This window comes from Musa acuminata, chromosome BXJ3-8 (assembly GCF_036884655.1).
Source record: "Musa acuminata AAA Group cultivar baxijiao chromosome BXJ3-8, Cavendish_Baxijiao_AAA, whole genome shotgun sequence".
Lineage (NCBI taxonomy): Eukaryota > Viridiplantae > Streptophyta > Magnoliopsida > Zingiberales > Musaceae > Musa > Musa acuminata.
Genome location: NC_088356.1, coordinates 29,650,861 through 29,671,650, shown reverse-complemented (window position 1 = coordinate 29,671,650; position 20,790 = coordinate 29,650,861). Strand labels below are relative to the sequence as shown.

General features: G+C 58.2%; 48 non-coding genes across 48 annotated transcripts; all 48 read right to left on the bottom strand.

Annotated features, from left to right (window-relative positions):
- Window positions 1-165: 165 nt before the first annotated feature.
- On the bottom strand, window positions 166-284 carry LOC135648187 (5S ribosomal RNA). The gene has a single exon (XR_010500876.1). It is a non-coding gene; the product is annotated as a 5S ribosomal RNA (ribosomal RNA).
- Window positions 285-592: 308 nt separating this feature from the next.
- On the bottom strand, window positions 593-711 carry LOC135647047 (5S ribosomal RNA). Its single transcript, XR_010499792.1, has one exon. It is a non-coding gene; the product is annotated as a 5S ribosomal RNA (ribosomal RNA).
- Window positions 712-1,018: 307 nt separating this feature from the next.
- Window positions 1,019-1,137, bottom strand: LOC135647073 (5S ribosomal RNA). Its single transcript, XR_010499817.1, has one exon. It is a non-coding gene; the product is annotated as a 5S ribosomal RNA (ribosomal RNA).
- Window positions 1,138-1,445: 308 nt separating this feature from the next.
- LOC135647460 (5S ribosomal RNA) lies at window positions 1,446-1,564 on the bottom strand. The gene has a single exon (XR_010500197.1). It is a non-coding gene; the product is annotated as a 5S ribosomal RNA (ribosomal RNA).
- Window positions 1,565-1,872: 308 nt separating this feature from the next.
- Window positions 1,873-1,991, bottom strand: LOC135647023 (5S ribosomal RNA). Its single transcript, XR_010499769.1, has one exon. It is a non-coding gene; the product is annotated as a 5S ribosomal RNA (ribosomal RNA).
- A 308-nt stretch (window positions 1,992-2,299) lies between these two features.
- Window positions 2,300-2,418, bottom strand: LOC135648071 (5S ribosomal RNA). The gene has a single exon (XR_010500763.1). It is a non-coding gene; the product is annotated as a 5S ribosomal RNA (ribosomal RNA).
- A 308-nt stretch (window positions 2,419-2,726) lies between these two features.
- LOC135648076 (5S ribosomal RNA) lies at window positions 2,727-2,845 on the bottom strand. The gene has a single exon (XR_010500767.1). It is a non-coding gene; the product is annotated as a 5S ribosomal RNA (ribosomal RNA).
- Window positions 2,846-3,153: 308 nt separating this feature from the next.
- On the bottom strand, window positions 3,154-3,272 carry LOC135647402 (5S ribosomal RNA). The gene has a single exon (XR_010500141.1). It is a non-coding gene; the product is annotated as a 5S ribosomal RNA (ribosomal RNA).
- Window positions 3,273-3,580: 308 nt separating this feature from the next.
- LOC135648186 (5S ribosomal RNA) lies at window positions 3,581-3,699 on the bottom strand. The gene has a single exon (XR_010500875.1). It is a non-coding gene; the product is annotated as a 5S ribosomal RNA (ribosomal RNA).
- A 308-nt stretch (window positions 3,700-4,007) lies between these two features.
- On the bottom strand, window positions 4,008-4,126 carry LOC135647523 (5S ribosomal RNA). The gene has a single exon (XR_010500260.1). It is a non-coding gene; the product is annotated as a 5S ribosomal RNA (ribosomal RNA).
- A 308-nt stretch (window positions 4,127-4,434) lies between these two features.
- Window positions 4,435-4,553, bottom strand: LOC135647092 (5S ribosomal RNA). The gene has a single exon (XR_010499836.1). It is a non-coding gene; the product is annotated as a 5S ribosomal RNA (ribosomal RNA).
- A 307-nt stretch (window positions 4,554-4,860) lies between these two features.
- Window positions 4,861-4,979, bottom strand: LOC135647622 (5S ribosomal RNA). The gene has a single exon (XR_010500356.1). It is a non-coding gene; the product is annotated as a 5S ribosomal RNA (ribosomal RNA).
- A 308-nt stretch (window positions 4,980-5,287) lies between these two features.
- Window positions 5,288-5,406, bottom strand: LOC135646402 (5S ribosomal RNA). The gene has a single exon (XR_010499154.1). It is a non-coding gene; the product is annotated as a 5S ribosomal RNA (ribosomal RNA).
- Window positions 5,407-5,692: 286 nt separating this feature from the next.
- Window positions 5,693-5,811, bottom strand: LOC135647091 (5S ribosomal RNA). Its single transcript, XR_010499835.1, has one exon. It is a non-coding gene; the product is annotated as a 5S ribosomal RNA (ribosomal RNA).
- Window positions 5,812-6,118: 307 nt separating this feature from the next.
- On the bottom strand, window positions 6,119-6,237 carry LOC135647621 (5S ribosomal RNA). The gene has a single exon (XR_010500355.1). It is a non-coding gene; the product is annotated as a 5S ribosomal RNA (ribosomal RNA).
- Window positions 6,238-6,545: 308 nt separating this feature from the next.
- LOC135646401 (5S ribosomal RNA) lies at window positions 6,546-6,664 on the bottom strand. Its single transcript, XR_010499153.1, has one exon. It is a non-coding gene; the product is annotated as a 5S ribosomal RNA (ribosomal RNA).
- Window positions 6,665-6,950: 286 nt separating this feature from the next.
- Window positions 6,951-7,069, bottom strand: LOC135647090 (5S ribosomal RNA). The gene has a single exon (XR_010499834.1). It is a non-coding gene; the product is annotated as a 5S ribosomal RNA (ribosomal RNA).
- Window positions 7,070-7,376: 307 nt separating this feature from the next.
- LOC135647620 (5S ribosomal RNA) lies at window positions 7,377-7,495 on the bottom strand. Its single transcript, XR_010500354.1, has one exon. It is a non-coding gene; the product is annotated as a 5S ribosomal RNA (ribosomal RNA).
- A 308-nt stretch (window positions 7,496-7,803) lies between these two features.
- On the bottom strand, window positions 7,804-7,922 carry LOC135646400 (5S ribosomal RNA). Its single transcript, XR_010499152.1, has one exon. It is a non-coding gene; the product is annotated as a 5S ribosomal RNA (ribosomal RNA).
- An 821-nt stretch (window positions 7,923-8,743) lies between these two features.
- Window positions 8,744-8,862, bottom strand: LOC135646527 (5S ribosomal RNA). The gene has a single exon (XR_010499274.1). It is a non-coding gene; the product is annotated as a 5S ribosomal RNA (ribosomal RNA).
- A 308-nt stretch (window positions 8,863-9,170) lies between these two features.
- On the bottom strand, window positions 9,171-9,289 carry LOC135647218 (5S ribosomal RNA). The gene has a single exon (XR_010499959.1). It is a non-coding gene; the product is annotated as a 5S ribosomal RNA (ribosomal RNA).
- A 308-nt stretch (window positions 9,290-9,597) lies between these two features.
- LOC135646422 (5S ribosomal RNA) lies at window positions 9,598-9,716 on the bottom strand. Its single transcript, XR_010499174.1, has one exon. It is a non-coding gene; the product is annotated as a 5S ribosomal RNA (ribosomal RNA).
- A 308-nt stretch (window positions 9,717-10,024) lies between these two features.
- LOC135647089 (5S ribosomal RNA) lies at window positions 10,025-10,143 on the bottom strand. Its single transcript, XR_010499833.1, has one exon. It is a non-coding gene; the product is annotated as a 5S ribosomal RNA (ribosomal RNA).
- A 308-nt stretch (window positions 10,144-10,451) lies between these two features.
- Window positions 10,452-10,570, bottom strand: LOC135647088 (5S ribosomal RNA). Its single transcript, XR_010499831.1, has one exon. It is a non-coding gene; the product is annotated as a 5S ribosomal RNA (ribosomal RNA).
- Window positions 10,571-10,877: 307 nt separating this feature from the next.
- Window positions 10,878-10,996, bottom strand: LOC135646522 (5S ribosomal RNA). The gene has a single exon (XR_010499269.1). It is a non-coding gene; the product is annotated as a 5S ribosomal RNA (ribosomal RNA).
- Window positions 10,997-11,305: 309 nt separating this feature from the next.
- Window positions 11,306-11,424, bottom strand: LOC135648124 (5S ribosomal RNA). Its single transcript, XR_010500814.1, has one exon. It is a non-coding gene; the product is annotated as a 5S ribosomal RNA (ribosomal RNA).
- Window positions 11,425-11,731: 307 nt separating this feature from the next.
- LOC135648065 (5S ribosomal RNA) lies at window positions 11,732-11,850 on the bottom strand. The gene has a single exon (XR_010500757.1). It is a non-coding gene; the product is annotated as a 5S ribosomal RNA (ribosomal RNA).
- A 308-nt stretch (window positions 11,851-12,158) lies between these two features.
- Window positions 12,159-12,277, bottom strand: LOC135646305 (5S ribosomal RNA). Its single transcript, XR_010499062.1, has one exon. It is a non-coding gene; the product is annotated as a 5S ribosomal RNA (ribosomal RNA).
- A 308-nt stretch (window positions 12,278-12,585) lies between these two features.
- LOC135647086 (5S ribosomal RNA) lies at window positions 12,586-12,704 on the bottom strand. The gene has a single exon (XR_010499829.1). It is a non-coding gene; the product is annotated as a 5S ribosomal RNA (ribosomal RNA).
- Window positions 12,705-13,012: 308 nt separating this feature from the next.
- On the bottom strand, window positions 13,013-13,131 carry LOC135647046 (5S ribosomal RNA). Its single transcript, XR_010499791.1, has one exon. It is a non-coding gene; the product is annotated as a 5S ribosomal RNA (ribosomal RNA).
- Window positions 13,132-13,438: 307 nt separating this feature from the next.
- LOC135646521 (5S ribosomal RNA) lies at window positions 13,439-13,557 on the bottom strand. The gene has a single exon (XR_010499268.1). It is a non-coding gene; the product is annotated as a 5S ribosomal RNA (ribosomal RNA).
- Window positions 13,558-13,866: 309 nt separating this feature from the next.
- LOC135646905 (5S ribosomal RNA) lies at window positions 13,867-13,985 on the bottom strand. Its single transcript, XR_010499658.1, has one exon. It is a non-coding gene; the product is annotated as a 5S ribosomal RNA (ribosomal RNA).
- Window positions 13,986-14,292: 307 nt separating this feature from the next.
- LOC135646788 (5S ribosomal RNA) lies at window positions 14,293-14,411 on the bottom strand. Its single transcript, XR_010499546.1, has one exon. It is a non-coding gene; the product is annotated as a 5S ribosomal RNA (ribosomal RNA).
- Window positions 14,412-14,719: 308 nt separating this feature from the next.
- Window positions 14,720-14,838, bottom strand: LOC135646280 (5S ribosomal RNA). Its single transcript, XR_010499038.1, has one exon. It is a non-coding gene; the product is annotated as a 5S ribosomal RNA (ribosomal RNA).
- A 308-nt stretch (window positions 14,839-15,146) lies between these two features.
- On the bottom strand, window positions 15,147-15,265 carry LOC135646520 (5S ribosomal RNA). Its single transcript, XR_010499267.1, has one exon. It is a non-coding gene; the product is annotated as a 5S ribosomal RNA (ribosomal RNA).
- Window positions 15,266-15,573: 308 nt separating this feature from the next.
- LOC135647085 (5S ribosomal RNA) lies at window positions 15,574-15,692 on the bottom strand. The gene has a single exon (XR_010499828.1). It is a non-coding gene; the product is annotated as a 5S ribosomal RNA (ribosomal RNA).
- Window positions 15,693-15,999: 307 nt separating this feature from the next.
- Window positions 16,000-16,118, bottom strand: LOC135646385 (5S ribosomal RNA). The gene has a single exon (XR_010499138.1). It is a non-coding gene; the product is annotated as a 5S ribosomal RNA (ribosomal RNA).
- Window positions 16,119-16,425: 307 nt separating this feature from the next.
- Window positions 16,426-16,544, bottom strand: LOC135648043 (5S ribosomal RNA). The gene has a single exon (XR_010500736.1). It is a non-coding gene; the product is annotated as a 5S ribosomal RNA (ribosomal RNA).
- Window positions 16,545-16,770: 226 nt separating this feature from the next.
- On the bottom strand, window positions 16,771-16,889 carry LOC135646674 (5S ribosomal RNA). Its single transcript, XR_010499426.1, has one exon. It is a non-coding gene; the product is annotated as a 5S ribosomal RNA (ribosomal RNA).
- A 308-nt stretch (window positions 16,890-17,197) lies between these two features.
- On the bottom strand, window positions 17,198-17,316 carry LOC135646519 (5S ribosomal RNA). Its single transcript, XR_010499266.1, has one exon. It is a non-coding gene; the product is annotated as a 5S ribosomal RNA (ribosomal RNA).
- A 309-nt stretch (window positions 17,317-17,625) lies between these two features.
- LOC135648084 (5S ribosomal RNA) lies at window positions 17,626-17,744 on the bottom strand. Its single transcript, XR_010500775.1, has one exon. It is a non-coding gene; the product is annotated as a 5S ribosomal RNA (ribosomal RNA).
- A 307-nt stretch (window positions 17,745-18,051) lies between these two features.
- On the bottom strand, window positions 18,052-18,170 carry LOC135648064 (5S ribosomal RNA). The gene has a single exon (XR_010500756.1). It is a non-coding gene; the product is annotated as a 5S ribosomal RNA (ribosomal RNA).
- A 308-nt stretch (window positions 18,171-18,478) lies between these two features.
- Window positions 18,479-18,597, bottom strand: LOC135646304 (5S ribosomal RNA). The gene has a single exon (XR_010499061.1). It is a non-coding gene; the product is annotated as a 5S ribosomal RNA (ribosomal RNA).
- Window positions 18,598-18,905: 308 nt separating this feature from the next.
- LOC135647084 (5S ribosomal RNA) lies at window positions 18,906-19,024 on the bottom strand. The gene has a single exon (XR_010499827.1). It is a non-coding gene; the product is annotated as a 5S ribosomal RNA (ribosomal RNA).
- A 308-nt stretch (window positions 19,025-19,332) lies between these two features.
- On the bottom strand, window positions 19,333-19,451 carry LOC135647082 (5S ribosomal RNA). Its single transcript, XR_010499826.1, has one exon. It is a non-coding gene; the product is annotated as a 5S ribosomal RNA (ribosomal RNA).
- A 307-nt stretch (window positions 19,452-19,758) lies between these two features.
- Window positions 19,759-19,877, bottom strand: LOC135646518 (5S ribosomal RNA). Its single transcript, XR_010499265.1, has one exon. It is a non-coding gene; the product is annotated as a 5S ribosomal RNA (ribosomal RNA).
- Window positions 19,878-20,186: 309 nt separating this feature from the next.
- Window positions 20,187-20,305, bottom strand: LOC135646371 (5S ribosomal RNA). The gene has a single exon (XR_010499124.1). It is a non-coding gene; the product is annotated as a 5S ribosomal RNA (ribosomal RNA).
- Window positions 20,306-20,612: 307 nt separating this feature from the next.
- On the bottom strand, window positions 20,613-20,731 carry LOC135646562 (5S ribosomal RNA). The gene has a single exon (XR_010499309.1). It is a non-coding gene; the product is annotated as a 5S ribosomal RNA (ribosomal RNA).
- Between the last annotated feature and the right edge of the window lie 59 nt (window positions 20,732-20,790).

The window sequence follows — 20,790 nt, the reverse complement described above, 5'->3', positions numbered from 1 at the left end:
GGGACTTTGTCGAACGAACTCGGAATCGCTATTGCGACCCCATTCCGGAAACCTCTCTCCGAGCCCCACGAGACTGACCGCGTAGCGGTCACGGCAAATTCCGAGGCCCAAAACCATCGCCTCGGAGGTCGACGGGAGGGGTTTTGGTCGCTCGGGGCGCAAAAAGGAGTGCAACACGAGGACTTCCCAGGGGGTCACCCATCCTAGTACTACTCTCGCCCAAGCACGCTTAACTTCGGAGTTCTGATGGGATCCGGTGATTTAGTGCTGGTATGATCGCACTCGCTTTGTTTGTGTCATCCCTCGCCTTTGTGCACGTCGCGGACGGCGTACGGAGCCTCTAAACCAGTCGAACGATCTCGGAATCGCCATTGTCGGATCTCGGAATCGCCATTACCGGACACGGCAAGCGCGCGCCGAAACCATCGTGACTTTGTCGAACGAACTCGGAATCGCTATTGCGACCCCATTCCGGAAACCTCTCTCCGAGCCCCACGAGACTGACTGCGTAGCGGTCACGGCAAATTCCGAGGCCCAAAACCATCGCCTCGGAGGTCGACGGGAGGGGTTTTGGTCGCTCGGGGCGCAAAAAGGAGTGCAAGACGAGGACTTCCCAGGGGGTCACCCATCCTAGTACTACTCTCGCCCAAGCACGCTTAACTTCGGAGTTCTGATGGGATCCGGTGCTTTAATGCTGGTATGATCGCACTCGCTTTGTTTGCGTCGTCCCTCGCCTTTGTGCACGTCGCGGACGGCGTACCGAGCCTCTAAACCTGTCGAACGATCTCGGAATCGCCATTGTCGGATCTCGGAATCGCCATTACCGGACACGGCAAGCGCGCGCCGAAACCATCGGGACTTTGTCGAACGAACTCGGAATCGCTATTGCGACCCCATTCCGGAAATCTCGCTCCGAGCCCCACGAGACTGACCGCGTAGCGGTCACGGCAAATTCCGAGGCCCAAAACCATCGCCTCGGAGGTCGACGGGAGAGGTTTTGGTCGCTCGGGCGCAAAAAGGAGTGCAACACGAGTACTTCCCAAGGGGTCACCCATCCTAGTACTACTCTCGCCCAAGCACGGTTAACTTCGGAGTTCTGATGGGATCCGGTGCTTTAGTGCTGGTATGATCGCACTCGCTTTGTTTGCGTCGTCCCTCGCCTTTGTGCACGTCGCGGACGGCGTACGGAGCCTCTAAACCTGTCGAACGATCTCGGAATCGCCATTGTCGGATCTCGGAATCGCCATTACCGGACACGGCAAGCGCGCGCCGAAACCATCAGGACTTTGTCGAACGAACTCGGAATCGCTATTGCGACCCCATTCCGGAAACCTCTCTCCGAGCCCCACGAGACTGACTGCGTAGCGGTCACGGCAAATTCCGAGGACCAAAACCATCGCCTCGGAGGTCGACGGGAGAGGTTTTGGTCGCTCGGGGCGCAAAAAGGAGTGCAAGACGAGTACTTCCCAGGGGGTCACCCATCCTAGTACTACTCTCGCCCAAGCACGCTTAACTTCGAAGTTCTGATGGGATCCGGTGATTTAGTGCTGGTATGATCGCACTCGCTTTGTTTGTGTCGTCCCTCGCCTTTGTGCACGTCGCGGACGGCGTACGGAGCCTCTAAACCAGTCGAACGATCTCGGAATCGCAATTGTCGGATCTCGGAATCGCCATTACCGGACACGGCAAGCGCGCGCCGAAACCATCGTGACTTTGTCGAACGAACTCGGAATCGCTATTGCGACCCCATTCCGGAAACCTCTCTCCGAGCCCCACGAGACTGACTGCGTAGCGGTCACGGCAAATTCCGAGGCCCAAAACCATCGCCTCGGAGGTCGACGGGAGGGGTTTTGGTCGCTCGGGGCGCAAAAAGGAGTGCAACACGAGGACTTCCCAGGGGGTCACCCATCCTAGTACTACTCTCGCCCAAGCACGCTTAACTTCGGAGTTCTGATGGGATCCGGTGCTTTAGTGCTGGTATGATCGCACTCGCTTTGTTTGCGTCGTCCCTCGCCTTTGTGCACGTCGCGGACGGCGTACGGAGCCTCTAAACCTGTCGAACGATCTCGGAATCGCCATTGTCGGATCTCGGAATCGCCATTACCGGACACGGCAAGCGCGCGCCGAAACCATCGGGACTTTGTCGAACGAACTCGGAATCGCTATTGCGACCCCATTTCGGAAACCTCTCTCCGAGCCCCACGAGACTGACTGCGTAGCGGTCACGGCAAATTCCGAGGCCCAAAACCATCGCCTCGGAGGTCGACGGGAGGGGTTTTGGTCGCTCGGGGCGCAAAAAGGAGTGCAACACGAGGACTTCCCAGGGGGTCACCCATCTTAGTACTACTCTCGCCCAAGCACGCTTAACTTCGGAGTTCTGATGGGATCCGGTGCTTTAGTGCTGGTATGATCGCACTCGCTTTGTTTGCGTCGTCCCTCGCCTTTGTGCACGTCGCGGACGGCGTACGGAGCCTCTAAACCTGTCGAACGATCTCGGAATCGCCATTGTCGGATCTCGGAATCGCCATTACCGGACACGGCAAGCGCGCGCCGAAACCATCGGGACTTTGTCGAACGAACTCGGAATTGCTATTGCGACCCCATTCCGGAAATCTCGCTCCGAGCCCAACGAGACTGACTGCGTAGCGGTCACGGCAAATTCCGAGGCCCAAAACCATCGCCTCGGAGGTCGACGGGAGAGGTTTTGGTCGCTCGGGGCGCAAAAAGGAGTGCAACACGAGGACTTCCCAGGGGGTCACCCATCCTAGTACTACTCTCGCCCAAGCACGCTTAACTTCGGAGTTCTGATGGGATCCGGTGCTATAGTGCTGGTATGATCGCACTCGCTTTGTTTGCGTCGTCCCTCGCCTTTGTGCACGTCGCGGACGGCGTACGGAGCCTCTAAACCTGTCGAACGATCTCGGAATCGCCATTGTCGGATCTCGGAATCGCCATTACCGGACACGGCAAGCGCGCGCCGAAACCATCGGGACTTTGTCGAACGAACTCGGAATCGCTATTGCGACCCCATTCCGGAAACCTCTCTCCGAGCCCCACGAGACTGATTGCGTAGCGGTCACAGCAAATTCCGAGGCCCAAAACCATCGCCTCGGAGGTCGACGGGAGGGGTTTTGGTCGCTCGGGGCGCAAAAAGGAGTGCAACACGAGGACTTCCCAGGGGGTCACCCATCCTAGTACTACTCTCGCCCAAGCAGGCTTAACTTCGGAGTTCTGATGGGATCCGATGCTTTTGTGCTGGTATGATCGCACTCGCTTTGTTTGCGTCGTCCCTCGCCTTTGTGCACGTCGCGGACGGCGTACGGAGCCTCTAAACCTGTCGAACGATCTCGGAATCGCCATTGTCGGATCTCGGAATCGCCATTACCGGACACGGCAAGCGCGCGCCGAAACCATCGGGACTTTGTCGAACGAACTCGGAATCGCTATTGCGACCCCATTCCGGAAACCTCTCTCCGAGCCCCACGAGACTGACCGCGTAGCGGTCACGGCAAATTCCGAGGCCCAAAACCATCGCCTCGGAGGTCGACGGGAGGGGTTTTGGTCGCTCGGGGCGCAAAAAGGAGTGCAACACGAGGACTTCCCAGGGGGTCACCCATCCTAGTACTACTCTCGCCCAAGCACGCTTAACTTCGGAGTTCTGATGGGATCCGGTGATTTAGTGCTGGTATGATCGCACTCGCTTTGTTTGTGTCGTCCCTCGCCTTTGTGCACGTCGCGGACGGCGTACGGAGCCTCTAAACCAGTCGAACGATCTCGGAATCGCCATTGTCGGATCTCGGAATCGCCATTACCGGACATGGCAAGCGCGCGCCGAAACCATCGTGACTTTGTCGAACGAACTCGGAATCGCTATTGCGACCCCATTCCGGAAACCTCTCTCCGAGCCCCACGAGACTGACTGCGTAGCGGTCACGGCAAATTCCGTGGCCCAAAACCATCGCCTCGGAGGTCGACGGGAGGGGTTTCGGTCGCTCGGGGCGCAAAAAGGAGTGCAAGAGGAGGACTTCCCAGGGGGTCACCCATCCTAGTACTACTCTCGCCCAAGCACGCTTAACTTCGGAGTTCTGATGGGATCCGGTGATTTAGTGCTGGTATGATCGCACTCGCTTTGTTTGCGTCGTCCCTCGCCTTTGTGCACGTCGCGGACGGCGTACGGAGCCTCTAAACCTCTCGAACGATCTCGGAATCGCCATTGTCGGATCTCGGAATCGCCATTACCGGACACGACAAGCGCGCGCCGAAACCATCGTGACTTTGTCGAACGAACTCGGAATCGCTATTGCGACCCCATTCCGGAAACCTCTCTCCGAGCCCCACGAGACTGACTGCGTAGCGGTCACGGCAAATTCCGAGGCCCAAAACCATCGCCTCGGAGGTCGACGGGAGGGGTTTTGGTCGCTCGGGGCGCAAAAAGGAGTGCAAGACGAGGACTTCCCAGGGGGTCACCCATCCTAGTACTACTCTCGCCCAAGCACGCTTAACTTCGGAGTTCTGATGGGATCCGGTGATTTAGTGCTGGTATGATCGCACTCGCTTTGTTTGCGTCGTCCCTCGCCTTTGTGCACGTCGCGGACGGCGTAGGAGCCTCTAAATCTCTCGAACGATCTCGGAATCGCCATTGTCGGATCTCGGAATCGCCATTACCGGACACGGCAAGCGCGCGCCGAAACCATCGTGACTTTGTCGAACGAACTCGGAATCGCTATTGCGACCCCATTCCGGAAACCTCTCTCCGAGCCCCACGAGACTGACTGCGTAGCGGTCACGGCAAATTCCGTGGCCCAAAACCATCGCCTCGGAGGTCGACGGGAGGGGTTTTGGTCGCTCGGGGCGCAAAAAGGAGTGCAAGAGGAGGACTTCCCAGGGGGTCACCCATCCTAGTACTACTCTCGCCCAAGCACGCTTAACTTCGGAGTTCTGATGGGATCCGGTGATTTAGTGCTGGTATGATCGCAGTCGCTTTGTTTGCGTCGTCCCTCGCCTTTGTGCACGTCGCGGACGGCGTACGGAGCCTCTAAACCTGTCGAACGATCTCGGAATCGCCATTGTCGGATCTCGGAATCGCCATTACCGGACACGGCAAGCGCGCGCCGAAACCATCGTGACTTTGTCGAACGAACTCGGAATCGCTATTGCGACCCCATTCCGGAAACCTCTCTCCGAGCCCCACGAGACTAACTGCGTAGCGGTCACGGCAAATTCCGAGGCCCAAAACCATCGCCTCGGAGGTCGACGGGAGGGGTTTTGGTCACTCGGGGCGCAAAAAGGAGTGCAACACGAGGACTTCCCAGGGGGTCACCCATCCTAGTACTACTCTCGCCCAAGCACGCTTAACTTCGGAGTTCTGATGGGATCCGGTGCTTTAGTGCTGGTATGATCGCAGTCGCTTTGTTTGCGTCGTCCCTCGCCTTTGTGCACGTCGCGGACGGCGTACGGAGCCTCTAAACCTCTCGAACGATCTCGGAATCGCCATTACCGGACACGGCAAGCGCGCGCCGAAACCATCGTGACATTGTCGAACGAACTCGGAATCGCTATTGCGACCCCATTCCGGAAACCTCTCTCCGAGCCCCACGAGACTGACTGCGTAGCGGTCACGGCAAATTCCGAGGCCCAAAACCATCGCCTCGGAGGTCGACGGGAGGGGTTTTGGTCGCTCGGGGCGCAAAAAGGAGTGCAAGACGAGGACTTCCCAGGGGGTCACCCATCCTAGTACTACTCTCGCCCAAGCACGCTTAACTTCGGAGTTCTGATGGGATCCGGTGATTTAGTGCTGGTATGATCGCACTCGCTTTGTTTGCGTCGTCCCTCGCCTTTGTGCACGTCGCGGACGGCGTAGGAGCCTCTAAATCTCTCGAACGATCTCGGAATCGCCATTGTCGGATCTCGGAATCGCCATTACCGGACACGGCAAGCGCGCGCCGAAACCATCGTGACTTTGTCGAACGAACTCGGAATCGCTATTGCGACCCCATTCCGGAAACCTCTCTCCGAGCCCCACGAGACTGACTGCGTAGCGGTCACGGCAAATTCCGTGGCCCAAAACCATCGCCTCGGAGGTCGACGGGAGGGGTTTTGGTCGCTCGGGGCGCAAAAAGGAGTGCAAGAGGAGGACTTCCCAGGGGGTCACCCATCCTAGTACTACTCTCGCCCAAGCACGCTTAACTTCGGAGTTCTGATGGGATCCGGTGATTTAGTGCTGGTATGATCGCAGTCGCTTTGTTTGCGTCGTCCCTCGCCTTTGTGCACGTCGCGGACGGCGTACGGAGCCTCTAAACCTGTCGAACGATCTCGGAATCGCCATTGTCGGATCTCGGAATCGCCATTACCGGACACGGCAAGCGCGCGCCGAAACCATCGTGACTTTGTCGAACGAACTCGGAATCGCTATTGCGACCCCATTCCGGAAACCTCTCTCCGAGCCCCACGAGACTAACTGCGTAGCGGTCACGGCAAATTCCGAGGCCCAAAACCATCGCCTCGGAGGTCGACGGGAGGGGTTTTGGTCACTCGGGGCGCAAAAAGGAGTGCAACACGAGGACTTCCCAGGGGGTCACCCATCCTAGTACTACTCTCGCCCAAGCACGCTTAACTTCGGAGTTCTGATGGGATCCGGTGCTTTAGTGCTGGTATGATCGCAGTCGCTTTGTTTGCGTCGTCCCTCGCCTTTGTGCACGTCGCGGACGGCGTACGGAGCCTCTAAACCTCTCGAACGATCTCGGAATCGCCATTACCGGACACGGCAAGCGCGCGCCGAAACCATCGTGACATTGTCGAACGAACTCGGAATCGCTATTGCGACCCCATTCCGGAAACCTCTCTCCGAGCCCCACGAGACTGACTGCGTAGCGGTCACGGCAAATTCCGAGGCCCAAAACCATCGCCTCGGAGGTCGACGGGAGGGGTTTTGGTCGCTCGGGGCGCAAAAAGGAGTGCAAGACGAGGACTTCCCAGGGGGTCACCCATCCTAGTACTACTCTCGCCCAAGCACGCTTAACTTCGGAGTTCTGATGGGATCCGGTGATTTAGTGCTGGTATGATCGCACTCGCTTTGTTTGCGTCGTCCCTCGCCTTTGTGCACGTCGCGGACGGCGTAGGAGCCTCTAAATCTCTCGAACGATCTCGGAATCGCCATTGTCGGATCTCGGAATCGCCATTACCGGACACGGCAAGCGCGCGCCGAAACCATCGTGACTTTGTCGAACGAACTCGGAATCGCTATTGCGACCCCATTCCGGAAACCTCTCTCCGAGCCCCACGAGACTGACTGCGTAGCGGTCACGGCAAATTCCGTGGCCCAAAACCATCGCCTCGGAGGTCGACGGGAGGGGTTTTGGTCGCTCGGGGCGCAAAAAGGAGTGCAAGAGGAGGACTTCCCAGGGGGTCACCCATCCTAGTACTACTCTCGCCCAAGCACGCTTAACTTCGGAGTTCTGATGGGATCCGGTGATTTAGTGCTGGTATGATCGCAGTCGCTTTGTTTGCGTCGTCCCTCGCCTTTGTGCACGTCGCGGACGGCGTACGGAGCCTCTAAACCTGTCGAACGATCTCGGAATCGCCATTGTCGGATCTCGGAATCGCCATTACCGGACACGGCAAGCGCGCGCCGAAACCATCGTGACTTTGTCGAACGAACTCGGAATCGCTATTGCGACCCCATTCCGGAAACCTCTCTCCGAGCCCCACGAGACTAACTGCGTAGCGGTCACGGCAAATTCCGAGGCCCAAAACCATCGCCTCGGAGGTCGACGGGAGGGGTTTTGGTCACTCGGGGCGCAAAAAGGAGTGCAACACGAGGACTTCCCAGGGGGTCACCCATCCTAGTACTACTCTCGCCCAAGCACGCTTAACTTCGGAGTTCTGATGGGATCCGGTGCTTTAGTGCTGGTATGATCGCAGTCGCTTTGTTTGCGTCGTCCCTCGCCTTTGTGCACGTCGCGGACGGCGTACGGAGCCTCTAAACCTCTCGAACGATCTCGGAATCGCCATTACCGGACACGGCAAGCGCGCGCCGAAACCATCGTGACATTGTCGAACGAACTCGGAATCGCTATTGCGACCCCATTCCGGAAACCTCTCTCCGAGCCCCACGAGACTGACTGCGTAGCGGTCACGGCAAATTCCGAGGCCCAAAACCATCGCCTCGGAGGTCGACGGGAGGGGTTTTGGTCGCTCGGGGTGTAATATCCCATTAGTCCCACATCGGAAGTGGGGAATGTGTGTGATTAGCTCATAAGGGCCTGATGAGTGTACTACGTAACCTCCCGCTTAAGCATTTTGGTCCGCCGTTGAGGACCAAAAATGGAGTTATTGGCCAGTTAGCTCATCAGACCCGGGTCGTGACATTTGGTATCAGAGCCGACCTAGCATTAGGGCAGGGTGAGAGGGCTGCAGTAGGAAAGGGCTACCCGTGGATGGAGTCAGAGAACTCATCACGGCGTGGAGCCACCACTGAGTTAAACCTCACATGCACTATGCTAGGGTTCGATCTGGGATATGTCAGGCCTTGACGAGGACGTCAAGCTAATTGGGTTGGGGATAGTGTAATATCCCATTAGTCCCACATCGGAAGTGGGGAATGTGTGTGATTAGCTCATAAGGGCCTGATGAGTGTACTACGTAACCTCCGGCTTAAGCATTTTGGTCCGTGGTTGCAAGGACCAAAATGGAGTTATCGGCCAGTTAGCTCATCAGACCCGGGTCGTGACACGGGGCGCAAAAAGGAGTGCAACACGAGGACTTCCCAGGGGGTCACCCATCCTAGAACTACTCTCGCCCAAGCACGCTTAACTTCGGAGTTCTGATGGGATCCGGTGCTTTAGTGCTGGTATGATCGCACTCGCTTTGTTTGCGTCGTCCCTCGCCTTTGTGCACGTCGCGGACGGCGTACGGAGCCTCTAAACCAGTCGAACGATCTCGGAATCGCCATTGTCGGATCTCGGGATCGCCATTACCGGACACGGCAAGCGCGCGCCGAAACCATCGTGACTTTGTCGAACGAACTCGGAATCGCTATTGCGACCCCATTCCGGAAACCTCTCTCCGAGCCCCACGAGACTGACTGCGTAGCGGTCACGGCAAATTCCGAGGCCCAAAACCATCGCCTCGGAGGTCGACGGGAGGGGTTTTGGTCGCTCGGGGCGCAAAAAGGAGTGCAACACGAGGACTTCCCGGGGGGTCACCCATCCTAGTACTACTCTCGCCCAAGCACGCTTGACTTCGGAGTTCTGATGGGATCCGGTGCTTTAGTGCTGGTATGATCGCAGTCGCTTTGTTTGCGTCGTCCCTCGCCTTTGTGCACGTCGCGGACGGCGTACGGAGCCTCTAAACCTGTCGAACGATCTCGGAATCGCCATTGTCGGATCTCGGAATCGCCATTACCGGACACGGCAAGCACGCGCCGAAACCATCGTGACTTTGTCGAACGAACTCGGAATCGCTATTGCGACCCCATTCCGGAAACCTCTCTCCGAGCCCCACGAGACTGACTGCGTAGCGGTCACGGCAAATTCCGAGGCCCAAAACCATCGCCTCGGAGGTCGACGGGAGGGGTTTTGGTCACTCGGGGCGCAAAAAGGAGTGCAACACGAGGACTTCCCGGGGGGTCACCCATCCTAGTACTACTCTCGCCCAAGCACGCTTGACTTCGGAGTTCTGATGGGATCCGGTGCTTTAGTGCTGGTATGATCGCACTCGCTTTGGTTGCGTCGTCCCTCGCCTTTGTGCACGTCGCGGACGGCGTACGGAGCCTCTAAACCAGTCGAACGATCTCGGAATCGCCATTGTCGGATCTCGGGATCGCCATTACCGGACACGGCAAGCGCGCGCCGAAACCATCGTGACTTTGTCGAACGAACTCGGAATCGCTATTGCGACCCCATTCCGGAAACCTCTCTCCGAGCCCCACGAGACTGACTGCGTAGCGGTCACGGCAAATTCCGAGGCCCAAAACCATCGCCTCGGAGGTCGACGGGAGGGGTTTTGGTCGCTCGGGGCGCAAAAAGGAGTGCAAGACGAGGACTTCCCAGGGGGTCACCCATCCTAGTACTACTCTCGCCCAAGCACGCTTAACTTCGGAGTTCTGATGGGATCCGGTGATTTAGTGCTGGTATGATCGCACTCGCTTTGTTTGCGTCGTCCCTCGCCTTTGTGCACGTCGCGGACGGCGTACGGAGCCTCTAAACCTGTCGAACGATCTCGGAATCGCCATTGTCGGATCTCGGAATCGCCATTACCGGACACGGCAAGCGCGCGCCGAAACCATCGTGACTTTGTCGAACGAACTCGGAATCGCTATTGCGACCCCATTCCGGAAACCTCTCTCCGAGCCCCACGAGACTGACTGCGTAGCGGTCACGGCAAATTCCGAGGCCCAAAACCATCGCCTCGGAGGTCGACGGGAGGGGTTTTGGTCGCTCGGGGCGCAAAAAGGAGTGCAAGACGAGGACTTCCCAGGGGGTCACCCATCCTAGTACTACTCTCGCCCAAGCACGCTTAACTTCGGAGTTCTGATGGGATCCGGTGATTTAGTGCTGGTATGATCGCACTCGCTTTGTTTGCGTCGTCCCTCGCCTTTGTGCACGTCGCGGACGGCGTAGGAGCCTCTAAACCTGTCGAACGATCTCGGAATCGCCATTGTCGGATCTCGGAATCGCCATTACCGGACACGGCAAGCACGCGCCGAAACCATCGTGACTTTGTCGAACGAACTCGGAATCGCTATTGCGACCCCATTCCGGAAACCTCTCTCCGAGCCCCACGAGACTGACTGCGTAGCGGTCACGGCAAATTCCGAGGCCCAAAACCATCGCCTCGGAGGTCGACGGGAGGGGTTTTGGTCGCTCGGGGCGCAAAAAGGAGTGCAACACGAGGACTTCCCAGGGGGTCACCCATCCTAGTACTACTCTCGCCCAAGCACGCTTAACTTCGGAGTTCTGATGGGATCCGGTGCTTTAGGGCTGGTATGATCGCACTCGCTTTTGTTTGCGTCGTCCCTCGCCTTTGTGCACGTCGCGGACGGCGTACGGAGCCTCTAAACCTGTCGAACGATCTCGGAATCGCCATTGTCGGATCTCGGAATCGCCATTACCGGACACGGCAAGCGCGCGCCGAAACCATCGTGACTTTGTCGAACGAACTCGGAATCGCTATTGCGACCCCATTCCGGAAACCTCTCTCCGAGCCCCACGAGACTGACTGCGTAGCGGTCACGGCAAATTCCGAGGCCCAAAACCATCGCCTCGGAGGTCGACGGGAGGGGTTTTGGTCGCTCGGGGCGCAAAAAGGAGTGCAACACGAGGACTTCCCAGGGGGTCACCCATCCTAGTACTACTCTCGCCCAAGCACGCTTAACTTCGGAGTTCTGATGGGATCCGGTGCTTTAGTGCTGGTATGATCGCACACGCTTTGTTTGCGTCGTCCCTCGCCTTTGTGCACGTCGCGGACGGCGTAGGAGCCTCTAAACCTCTCGAACGATCTCGGAATCGCCATTGTCGGATCTCGGAATCGCCATTACCGGACACGGCAAGCGCGCGCCGAAACCATCGGGACTTTGTCGAACGAACTCGGAATCGCTATTGCGACCCCATTCCGGAAACCTCTCTCCGAGCCCCACGAGACTGACCGCGTAGCGGTCACGGCAAATTCCGAGGCCCAAAACCATCGCCTCGGAGGTCGACGGGAGGGGTTTTGGTCGCTCGGGGCGCAAAAAGGAGTGCAACACGAGGACTTCCCAGGGGGTCACCCATCCTAGTACTACTCTCGCCCGAGCACGCTTAACTTCGGAGTTCTGATGGGATCCGGTGCTTTAGTGCTGGTATGATCGCACTCGCTTTGTTTGCGTCGTCCCTCGCCTTTGTGCACGTCGCGGACGGCGTACGGAGCCTCTAAACCTGTCGAACGATCTCGGAATCGCCATTGTCGGATCTCGGAATCGCCATTACCGGACCCGGCAAGCGCGCGCCGAAACCATCGTGACTTTGTCGAACGAACTCGGAATCGCTATTGCGACCCCATTCCGGAAACCTCTCTCCGAGCCCCACGAGACTGACTGCGTAGCGGTCACGGCAAATTCCGAGGCCCAAAACCATCGCCTCGGAGGTCGACGGGAGGGGTTTTGGTCGCTCGGGGCGCAAAAAGGAGTGCAACACGAGGACTTCCCAGGGGGTCACCCATCCTAGTACTACTCTCGCCCAAGCACGTTTAACTTCGGAGTTCTAATGGGATCCGGTGCTTTAGTGCTGGTATGATTGCACTCGCTTTGTTTGCGTCGTCCCTCGCCTTTGTGCACGTCGCGGACGGCGTACGGAGCCTCTAAACCTGTCGAACGATCTCGGAATCGCCATTGTCGGATCTCGGAATCGCCATTACCGGACCCGGCAAGCGCGCGCCGAAACCATCGTGACTTTGTCGAACGAACTCGGAATCGCTATTGCGACCCCATTCCGGAAACCTCTCTCTGAGCCCCACGAGACTGACTGCGTAGCGGTCACGGCAAATTCCGAGGCCCAAAACCATCGCCTCGGAGGTCGACGGGAGGGGTTTTGGTCGCTCGGGGCGCAAAAAGGAGTGCAAGACGAGGACTTCCCAGGGGGTCACCCATCCTAGTACTACTCTCGCCCAAGCACGCTTAACTTCGGAGTTCTGATGGGATCCGGTGATTTAGTGCTGGTATGATCGCACTCGCTTTGTTTGCGTCGTCCCTCGCCTTTGTGCACGTCGCGGACGGCGTACGGAGCCTCTAAACCTGTCGAACGATCTCGGAATCGCCATTGTCGGATCTCGGAATCGCCATTACCGGACACGGCAAGCGCGCGCCGAAACCATCGTGACTTTGTCGAACGAACTCGGAATCGCTATTGCGACCCCATTCCGGAAACCTCTCTCCGAGCCCCACGAGACTGACTGCGTAGCGGTCACGGCAAATTCCGAGGCCCAAAACCATCGCCTCGGAGGTCGACGGGAGGGGTTTTGGTCGCTCGGGGCGCAAAAAGGAGTGCAACACGAGGACTTCCCAGGGGGTCACCCATCCTAGTACTACTCTCGCCCAAGCACGCTTAACTTCGGAGTTCTGATGGGATCCGGTGATTTAGTGCTGGTATGATCGCAATCGCTTTGTTTGCGTCGTCCCTCGCCTTTGTGCACGTCGCGGACGGCGTAGGAGCCTCTAAACCTGTCGAACGATCTCGGAATCGCCATTGTCGGATCTCGGAATCGCCATTACCGGACACGGCAAGCACGCGCCGAAACCATCGTGACTTTGTCGAACGAACTCGGAATCGCTATTGCGACCCCATTCCGGAAACCTCTCTCCGAGCCCCACGAGACTGACTGCGTAGCGGTCACGGCAAATTCCGAGGCCCAAAACCATCGCCTCGGAGGTCGACGGGAGGGGTTTTGGTCGCTCGGGGCGCAAAAAGGAGTGCAACACGAGGACTTCCCAGGGGGTCACCCATCCTAGTACTACTCTCGCCCAAGCACGCTTAACTTCGGAGTTCTGATGGGATCCGGTGCTTTAGGGCTGGTATGATCGCACTCGCTTTTGTTTGCGTCGTCCCTCGCCTTTGTGCACGTCGCGGACGGCGTACGGAGCCTCTAAACCTGTCGAACGATCTCGGAATCGCCATTGTCGGATCTCGGAATCGCCATTACCGGACACGGCAAGCGCGCGCCGAAACCATCGTGACTTTGTCGAACGAACTCGGAATCGCTATTGCGACCCCATTCCGGAAACCTCTCTCCGAGCCCCACGAGACTGACTGCGTAGCGGTCACGGCAAATTCCGAGGCCCAAAACCATCGCCTCGGAGGTCGACGGGAGGGGTTTTGGTCGCTCGGGGCGCAAAAAGGAGTGCAACACGAGGACTTCCCAGGGGGTCACCCATCCTAGTACTACTCTCGCCCAAGCACGCTTAACTTCGGAGTTCTGATGGGATCCGGTGCTTTAGTGCTGGTATGATCGCACTCGCTTTGTTTGCGTCGTCCCTCGCCTTTGTGCACGTCGCGGACGGCGTAGGAGCCTCTAAACCTCTCGAACGATCTCGGAATCGCCATTGTCGGATCTCGGAATCGCCATTACCGGACACGGCAAGCGCGCGCCGAAACCATCGGGACTTTGTCGAACGAACTCGGAATCGCTATTGCGACCCCATTCCGGAAACCTCTCTCCGAGCCCCACGAGACTGACCGCGTAGCGGTCACGGCAAATTCCGAGGCCCAAAACCATCGCCTCGGAGGTCGACGGGAGGGGTTTTGGTCGCTCGGGGCGCAAAAAGGAGTGCAACACGAGGACTTCCCAGGGGGTCACCCATCCTAGTACTACTCTCGCCCAAGCACGCTTAACTTCGGAGTTCTGATGGGATCCGGTGCTTTAGTGCTGGTATGATCGCACTCGCTTTGTTTGCGTCGTCCCTCGCCTTTGTGCACGTCGCGGACGGCGTACGGAGCCTCTAAACCTGTCGAACGATCTCGGAATCGCCATTGTCGGATCTCGGAATCGCCATTACCGGACCCGGCAAGCGCGCGCCGAAACCATCGTGACTTTGTCGAACGAACTCGGAATCGCTATTGCGACCCCATTCCGGAAACCTCTCTCCGAGCCCCACGAGACTGACTGCGTAGCGGTCACGGCAAATTCCGAGGCCCAAAACCATCGCCTCGGAGGTCGACGGGAGGGGTTTTGGTCGCTCGGGGCGCAAAAAGGAGTGCAACACGAGGACTTCCCAGGGGGTCACCCATCCTAGTACTACTCTCGCCCAAGCACGTTTAACTTCGGAGTTCTAATGGGATCCGGTGCTTTAGTGCTGGTATGATCGCACTCGCTTTGTTTGCGTCGTCCCTCGCCTTTGTGCACGTCGCGGACGGCGTACGGAGCCTCTAAACCTGTCGAACGATCTCGGAATCGCCATTGTCGGATCTCGGAATCGCCATTACCGGACCCAGCAAGCGCGCGCCGAAACCATCGTGACTTTGTCGAACGAACTCGGAATCGCTATTGCGACCCCATTCCGGAAACCTCTCTCCGAGCCCCACGAGACTGACTGCGTAGCGGTCAAGGCAAATTCCGAGGCCCAAAACCATCGCCTCGGAGGTCGACGGGAGGGGTTTTGGTCGCTCGGGGCGCAAAAAGGAGTGCAACACGAGGACTTCCCAGGGGGTCACCCATCCTAGTACTACTCTCGCCCAAGCACGCTTAACTTCGGAGTTCTGATGGGATCCGGTGCTTTAGGGCTGGTATGATCGCACTCGCTTTGTTTGCGTCGTCCCTCGCCTTTGTGCACGTCGCGGACGGCGTACGGAGCCTCTAAACCTGTCGAACGATCTCGGAATCGCCATTGTCGGATCTCGGAATCGCCATTACCGGACACGGCAAGCGCGCGCCGAAACCATCGTGACTTTGTCGAACGAACTCGGAATCGCTATTGCGACCCCATTCCGGAAACCTCTCTCCGAGCCCCACGAGACTGACTGCGTAGCGGTCACGGCAAATTCCGAGGCCCAAAACCATCGCCTCGGAGGTCGACGGGAGGGGTTTTGGTCGCTCGGGGCGCAAAAAGGAGTGCAAGACGAGGACTTCCCAGGGGGTCACCCATCCTAGTACTACTCTCGCCCAAGCACGCTTAACTTCGGAGTTCTGATGGGATCCGGTGATTTAGTGCTGGTATGATCGCACTCGCTTTGTTTGCGTCGTCCCTCGCCTTTGTGCACGTCGCGGACGGCGTAGGAGCCTCTAAACCTGTCGAACGATCTCGGAATCGCCATTGTCGGATCTCGGAATCGCCATTACCGGACACGGCAAGCACGCGCCGAAACCATCGTGACTTTGTCGAACGAACTCGGAATCGCGATTGCGACCCCATTCCGGAAACCTCTCTCCGAGCCCCACGAGACTGACTGCGTAGCGGTCACGGCAAATTCCGAGGCCCAAAACCATCGCCTCGGAGGTCGACGGGAGGGGTTTTGGTCGCTCGGGGCGCAAAAAGGAGTGCAACACGAGGACTTCCCAGGGGGTCACCCATCCTAGTACTACTCTCGCCCAAGCACGCTTAACTTCGGAGTTCTGATGGGATCCGGTGATTTAGTGCAGGTATGATCGCACTCGCTTTGTTTGCGTCGTCCCTCGCCTTTGTGCACGTCGCGGACGGCGTAGGAGCCTCTAAACCTCTCGAACGATCTCGGAATCGCCATTGTCGGATCTCGGAATCGCCATTACCGGACACGGCAAGCGCGCGCCGAAACCATCGTGACTTTGTCGAACGAACTCGGAATCGCTATTGCGACCCCATTCCGGAAACCTCTCTCCGAGCCCCACGAGACTGACTGCGTAGCGGTCACGGCAAATTCCGAGGCCCAAAACCATCGCCTCGGAGGTCGACGGGAGGGGTTTTGGTCGCTCGGGGCGCAAAAAGGAGTGCAACACGAGGACTTCCCAAGGGGTCACCCATCCTAGTACTACTCTCGCCCAAGCACGCTTAACTTCGGAGTTCTGATGGGATCCGGTGCTTTAGTGCTGGTATGATCGCACTCGCTTTGTTTGCGTCGTCCCTCGCCTTTGTGCACGTCGCGGACGGCGTAGGAGCCTCTAAACCTCTCGAACGATCTCAGAATCGCCATTGTCGGATCTCGGAATCGCCATTACCGGACCCGGCAAGCGCGCGCCGAAACCATCGTGACGGTCACGGCAAATTCCGAGGCCCAAATCCATCGCCTCGGAGGTCGACGGGAGGGGTTTTGGTCGCTCGGGGCGCAAAAAGGAGTGCAACACGAGGACTTCCCAGGGGGTCACCCATCCTAGTACTACTCTCGCCCAAGCACGCTTAACTTCGGAGTTCTGATGGGATCCGGTGCTTTAGTGCTGGTATGATCGCACTCGCATTGTTTGCGTCGTCCCTCGCCTTTGTGCACGTCGCGGACGGCGTACGGAGCCTCTAAACCTCTCGAACGATCTCGGAATCGCCATTGTCGGATCTCGGAATCGCCATTACCGGACACGGCAAGCGCGCGCCGAAACCATCGTGACTTTGTCGAACGAACTCGGAATCGCTATTGCGACCCCATTCCGGAAACCTCTCTCCGAGCCCCACGAGACTGACTGCGTAGCGGTCACGGCAAATTCCGAGGCCCAAAACCATCGCCTCGGAGGTCGACGGGAGGGGTTTTGGTCGCTCGGGGCGCAAAAAGGAGTGCAACACGAGGACTTCCCAGGGGGTCACCCATCCTAGTACTACTCTCGCCCAAGCACGCTTAACTTCGGAGTTCTGATGGGATCCGGTGCTTTAGGGCTGGTATGATCGCACTCGCTTTTGTTTGCGTCGTCCCTCGCCTTTGTGCACGTCGCGGACGGCGTACGGAGCCTCTAAACCTGTCGAACGATCTCGGAATCGCCATTGTCGGATCTCGGAATCGCCATTACCGGACACGGCAAGCGCGCGCCGAAACCATCGTGACTTTGTCGAACGAACTCGGAATCGCTATTGCGACCCCATTCCGGAAACCTCTCTCCGAGCCCCACGAGACTGACTGCGTAGCGGTCACGGCAAATTCCGAGGCCCAAAACCATCGCCTCGGAGGTCGACGGGAGGGGTTTTGGTCGCTCGGGGCGCAAAAAGGAGTGCAACACGAGGACTTCCCAGGGGGTCACCCAACCTAGTACTACTCTCGCCCAAGCACGCTTAACTTCGGAGTTCTGATGGGATCCGGTGCTTTAGTGCTGGTATGATCGCACTCGCTTTGTTTGCGTCGTCCCTCGCCTTTGTGCACGTCGCGGACGGCGTAGGAGCCTCTAAACCTCTCGAACGATCTCGGAATCGCCATTGTCGGATCTCGGAATCGCCATTACCGGACACGGCAAGCGCGCGCCGAAACCATCGGGACTTTGTCGAACGAACTCGGAATCGCTATTGCGACCCCATTCCGGAAACCTCTCTCCGAGCCCCACGAGACTGACCGCGTAGCGGTCACGGCAAATTCCGAGGCCCAAAACCATCGCCTCGGAGGTCGACGGGAGGGGTTTTGGTCGCTCGGGGCGCAAAAAGGAGTGCAACACGAGGACTTCCCAGGGGGTCACCCATCCTAGTACTACTCTCGCCCGAGCACGCTTAACTTCGGAGTTCTGATGGGATCCGGTGCTTTAGTGCTGGTATGATCGCACTCGCTTTGTTTGCGTCGTCCCTCGCCTTTGTGCACGTCGCGGACGGCGTACGGAGCCTCTAAACCTGTCGAACGATCTCGGAATCGCCATTGTCGGATCTCGGAATCGCCATTACCGGACCCGGCAAGCGCGCGCCGAAACCATCGTGACTTTGTCGAACGAACTCGGAATCGCTATTGCGACCCCATTCCGGAAACCTCTCTCCGAGCCCCACGAGACTGACTGCGTAGCGGTCACGGCAAATTCCGAGGCCCAAAACCATCGCCTCGGAGGTCGACGGGAGGGGTTTTGGTCGCTCGGGGCGCAAAAAGGAGTGCAACACGAGGACTTCCCAGGGGGTCACCCATCCTAGTACTACTCTCGCCCAAGCACGTTTAACTTCGGAGTTCTAATGGGATCCGGTGCTTTAGTGCTGGTATGATTGCACTCGCTTTGTTTGCGTCGTCCCTCGCCTTTGTGCACGTCGCGGACGGCGTACGGAGCCTCTAAACCTGTCGAACGATCTCGGAATCGCCATTGTCGGATCTCGGAATCGCCATTACCGGACCCGGCAAGCGCGCGCCGAAACCATCGTGACTTTGTCGAACGAACTCGGAATCGCTATTGCGACCCCATTCCGGAAACCTCTCTCCGAGCCCCACGAGACTGACTGCGTAGCGGTCACGGCAAATTCCGAGGCCCAAAACCATCGCCTCGGAGGTCGACGGGAGGGGTTTTGGTCGCTCGGGGCGCAAAAAGGAGTGCAAGACGAGGACTTCCCAGGGGGTCACCCATCCTAGTACTACTCTCGCCCAAGCACGCTTAACTTCGGAGTTCTGATGGGATCCGGTGATTTAGTGCTGGTATGATCGCACTCGCTTTGTTTGCGTCGTCCCTCGCCTTTGTGCACGTCGCGGACGGCGTACGGAGCCTCTAAACCTGTCGAACGATCTCGGAATCGCCATTGTCGGATCTCGGAATCGCCATTACCGGACACGGCAAGCGCGCGCCGAAACCATCGTGACTTTGTCGAACGAACTCGGAATCGCTATTGCGACCCCATTCCGGAAACCTCTCTCCGAGCCCCACGAGACTGACTGCGTAGCGGTCACGGCAAATTCCGAGGCCCAAAACCATCGCCTCGGAGGTCGACGGGAGGGGTTTTGGTCGCTCGGGGCGCAAAAAGGAGTGCAAGACGAGGACTTCCCAGGGGGTCACCCATCCTAGTACTACTCTCGCCCAAGCACGCTTAACTTCGGAGTTCTGATGGGATCCGGTGATTTAGTGCTGGTATGATCGCACTCGCTTTGTTTGCGTCGTCCCTCGCCTTTGTGCACGTCGCGGACGGCGTAGGAGCCTCTAAACCTGTCGAACGATCTCGGAATCGCCATTGTCGGATCTCGGAATCGCCATTACCGGACACGGCAAGCACGCGCCGAAACCATCGTGACTTTGTCGAACGAACTCGGAATCGCTATTGCGACCCCATTCCGGAAACCTCTCTCCGAGCCCCACGAGACTGACTGCGTAGCGGTCACGGCAAATTCCGAGGCCCAAAACCATCGCCTCGGAGGTCGACGGGAGGGGTTTTGGTCGCTCGGGGCGCAAAAAGGAGTGCAACACGAGGACTTCCCAGGGGGTCACCCATCCTAGTACTACTCTCGCCCAAGCACGCTTAACTTCGGAGTTCTGATGGGATCCGGTGCTTTAGGGCTGGTATGATCGCACTCGCTTTTGTTTGCGTCGTCCCTCGCCTTTGTGCACGTCGCGGACGGCGTACGGAGCCTCTAAACCTGTCGAACGATCTCGGAATCGCCATTGTCGGATCTCGGAATCGCCATTACCGGACACGGCAAGCGCGCGCCGAAACCATCGTGACTTTGTCGAACGAACTCGGAATCGCTATTGCGACCCCATTCCGGAAACCTCTCTCCGAGCCCCACGAGACTGACTGCGTAGCGGTCACGGCAAATTCCGAGGCCCAAAACCATCGCCTCGGAGGTCGACGGGAGGGGTTTTGGTCGCTCGGGGCGCAAAAAGGAGTGCAACACGAGGACTTCCCAGGGGGTCACCCATCCTAGTACTACTCTCGCCCAAGCACGCTTACCTTCGGAGTTCTGATGGGATCCGGTGCTTTAGTGCTGGTATGATCGCACTCGCTTTGTTTGCGTCGTCCCTCGCCTTTGTGCACGTCGCGGACGGCGTAGGAGCCTCTAAACCTCTCGAACGATCTCGGAATCGCCATTGTCGGATCTCGGAATCGCCATTACCGGACACGGCAAGCGCGCGCCGAAACCATCGGGACTTTGTCGAACGAACTCGGAATCGCTATTGCGACCCCATTCCGGAAACCTCTCTCCGAGCCCCACGAGACTGACCGCGTAGCGGTCACGGCAAATTCCGAGGCCCAAAACCATCGCCTCGGAGGTCGACGGGAGGGGTTTTGGTCGCTCGGGGCGCAAAAAGGAGTGCAACACGAGGACTTCCCAGGGGGTCACCCATCCTAGTACTACTCTCGCCCAAGCACGCTTAACTTCGGAGTTCTGATGGGATCCGGTGCTTTAGTGCTGGTATGATCGCACTCGCTTTGTTTGCGTCGTCCCTCGCCTTTGTGCACGTCGCGGACGGCGTACGGAGCCTCTA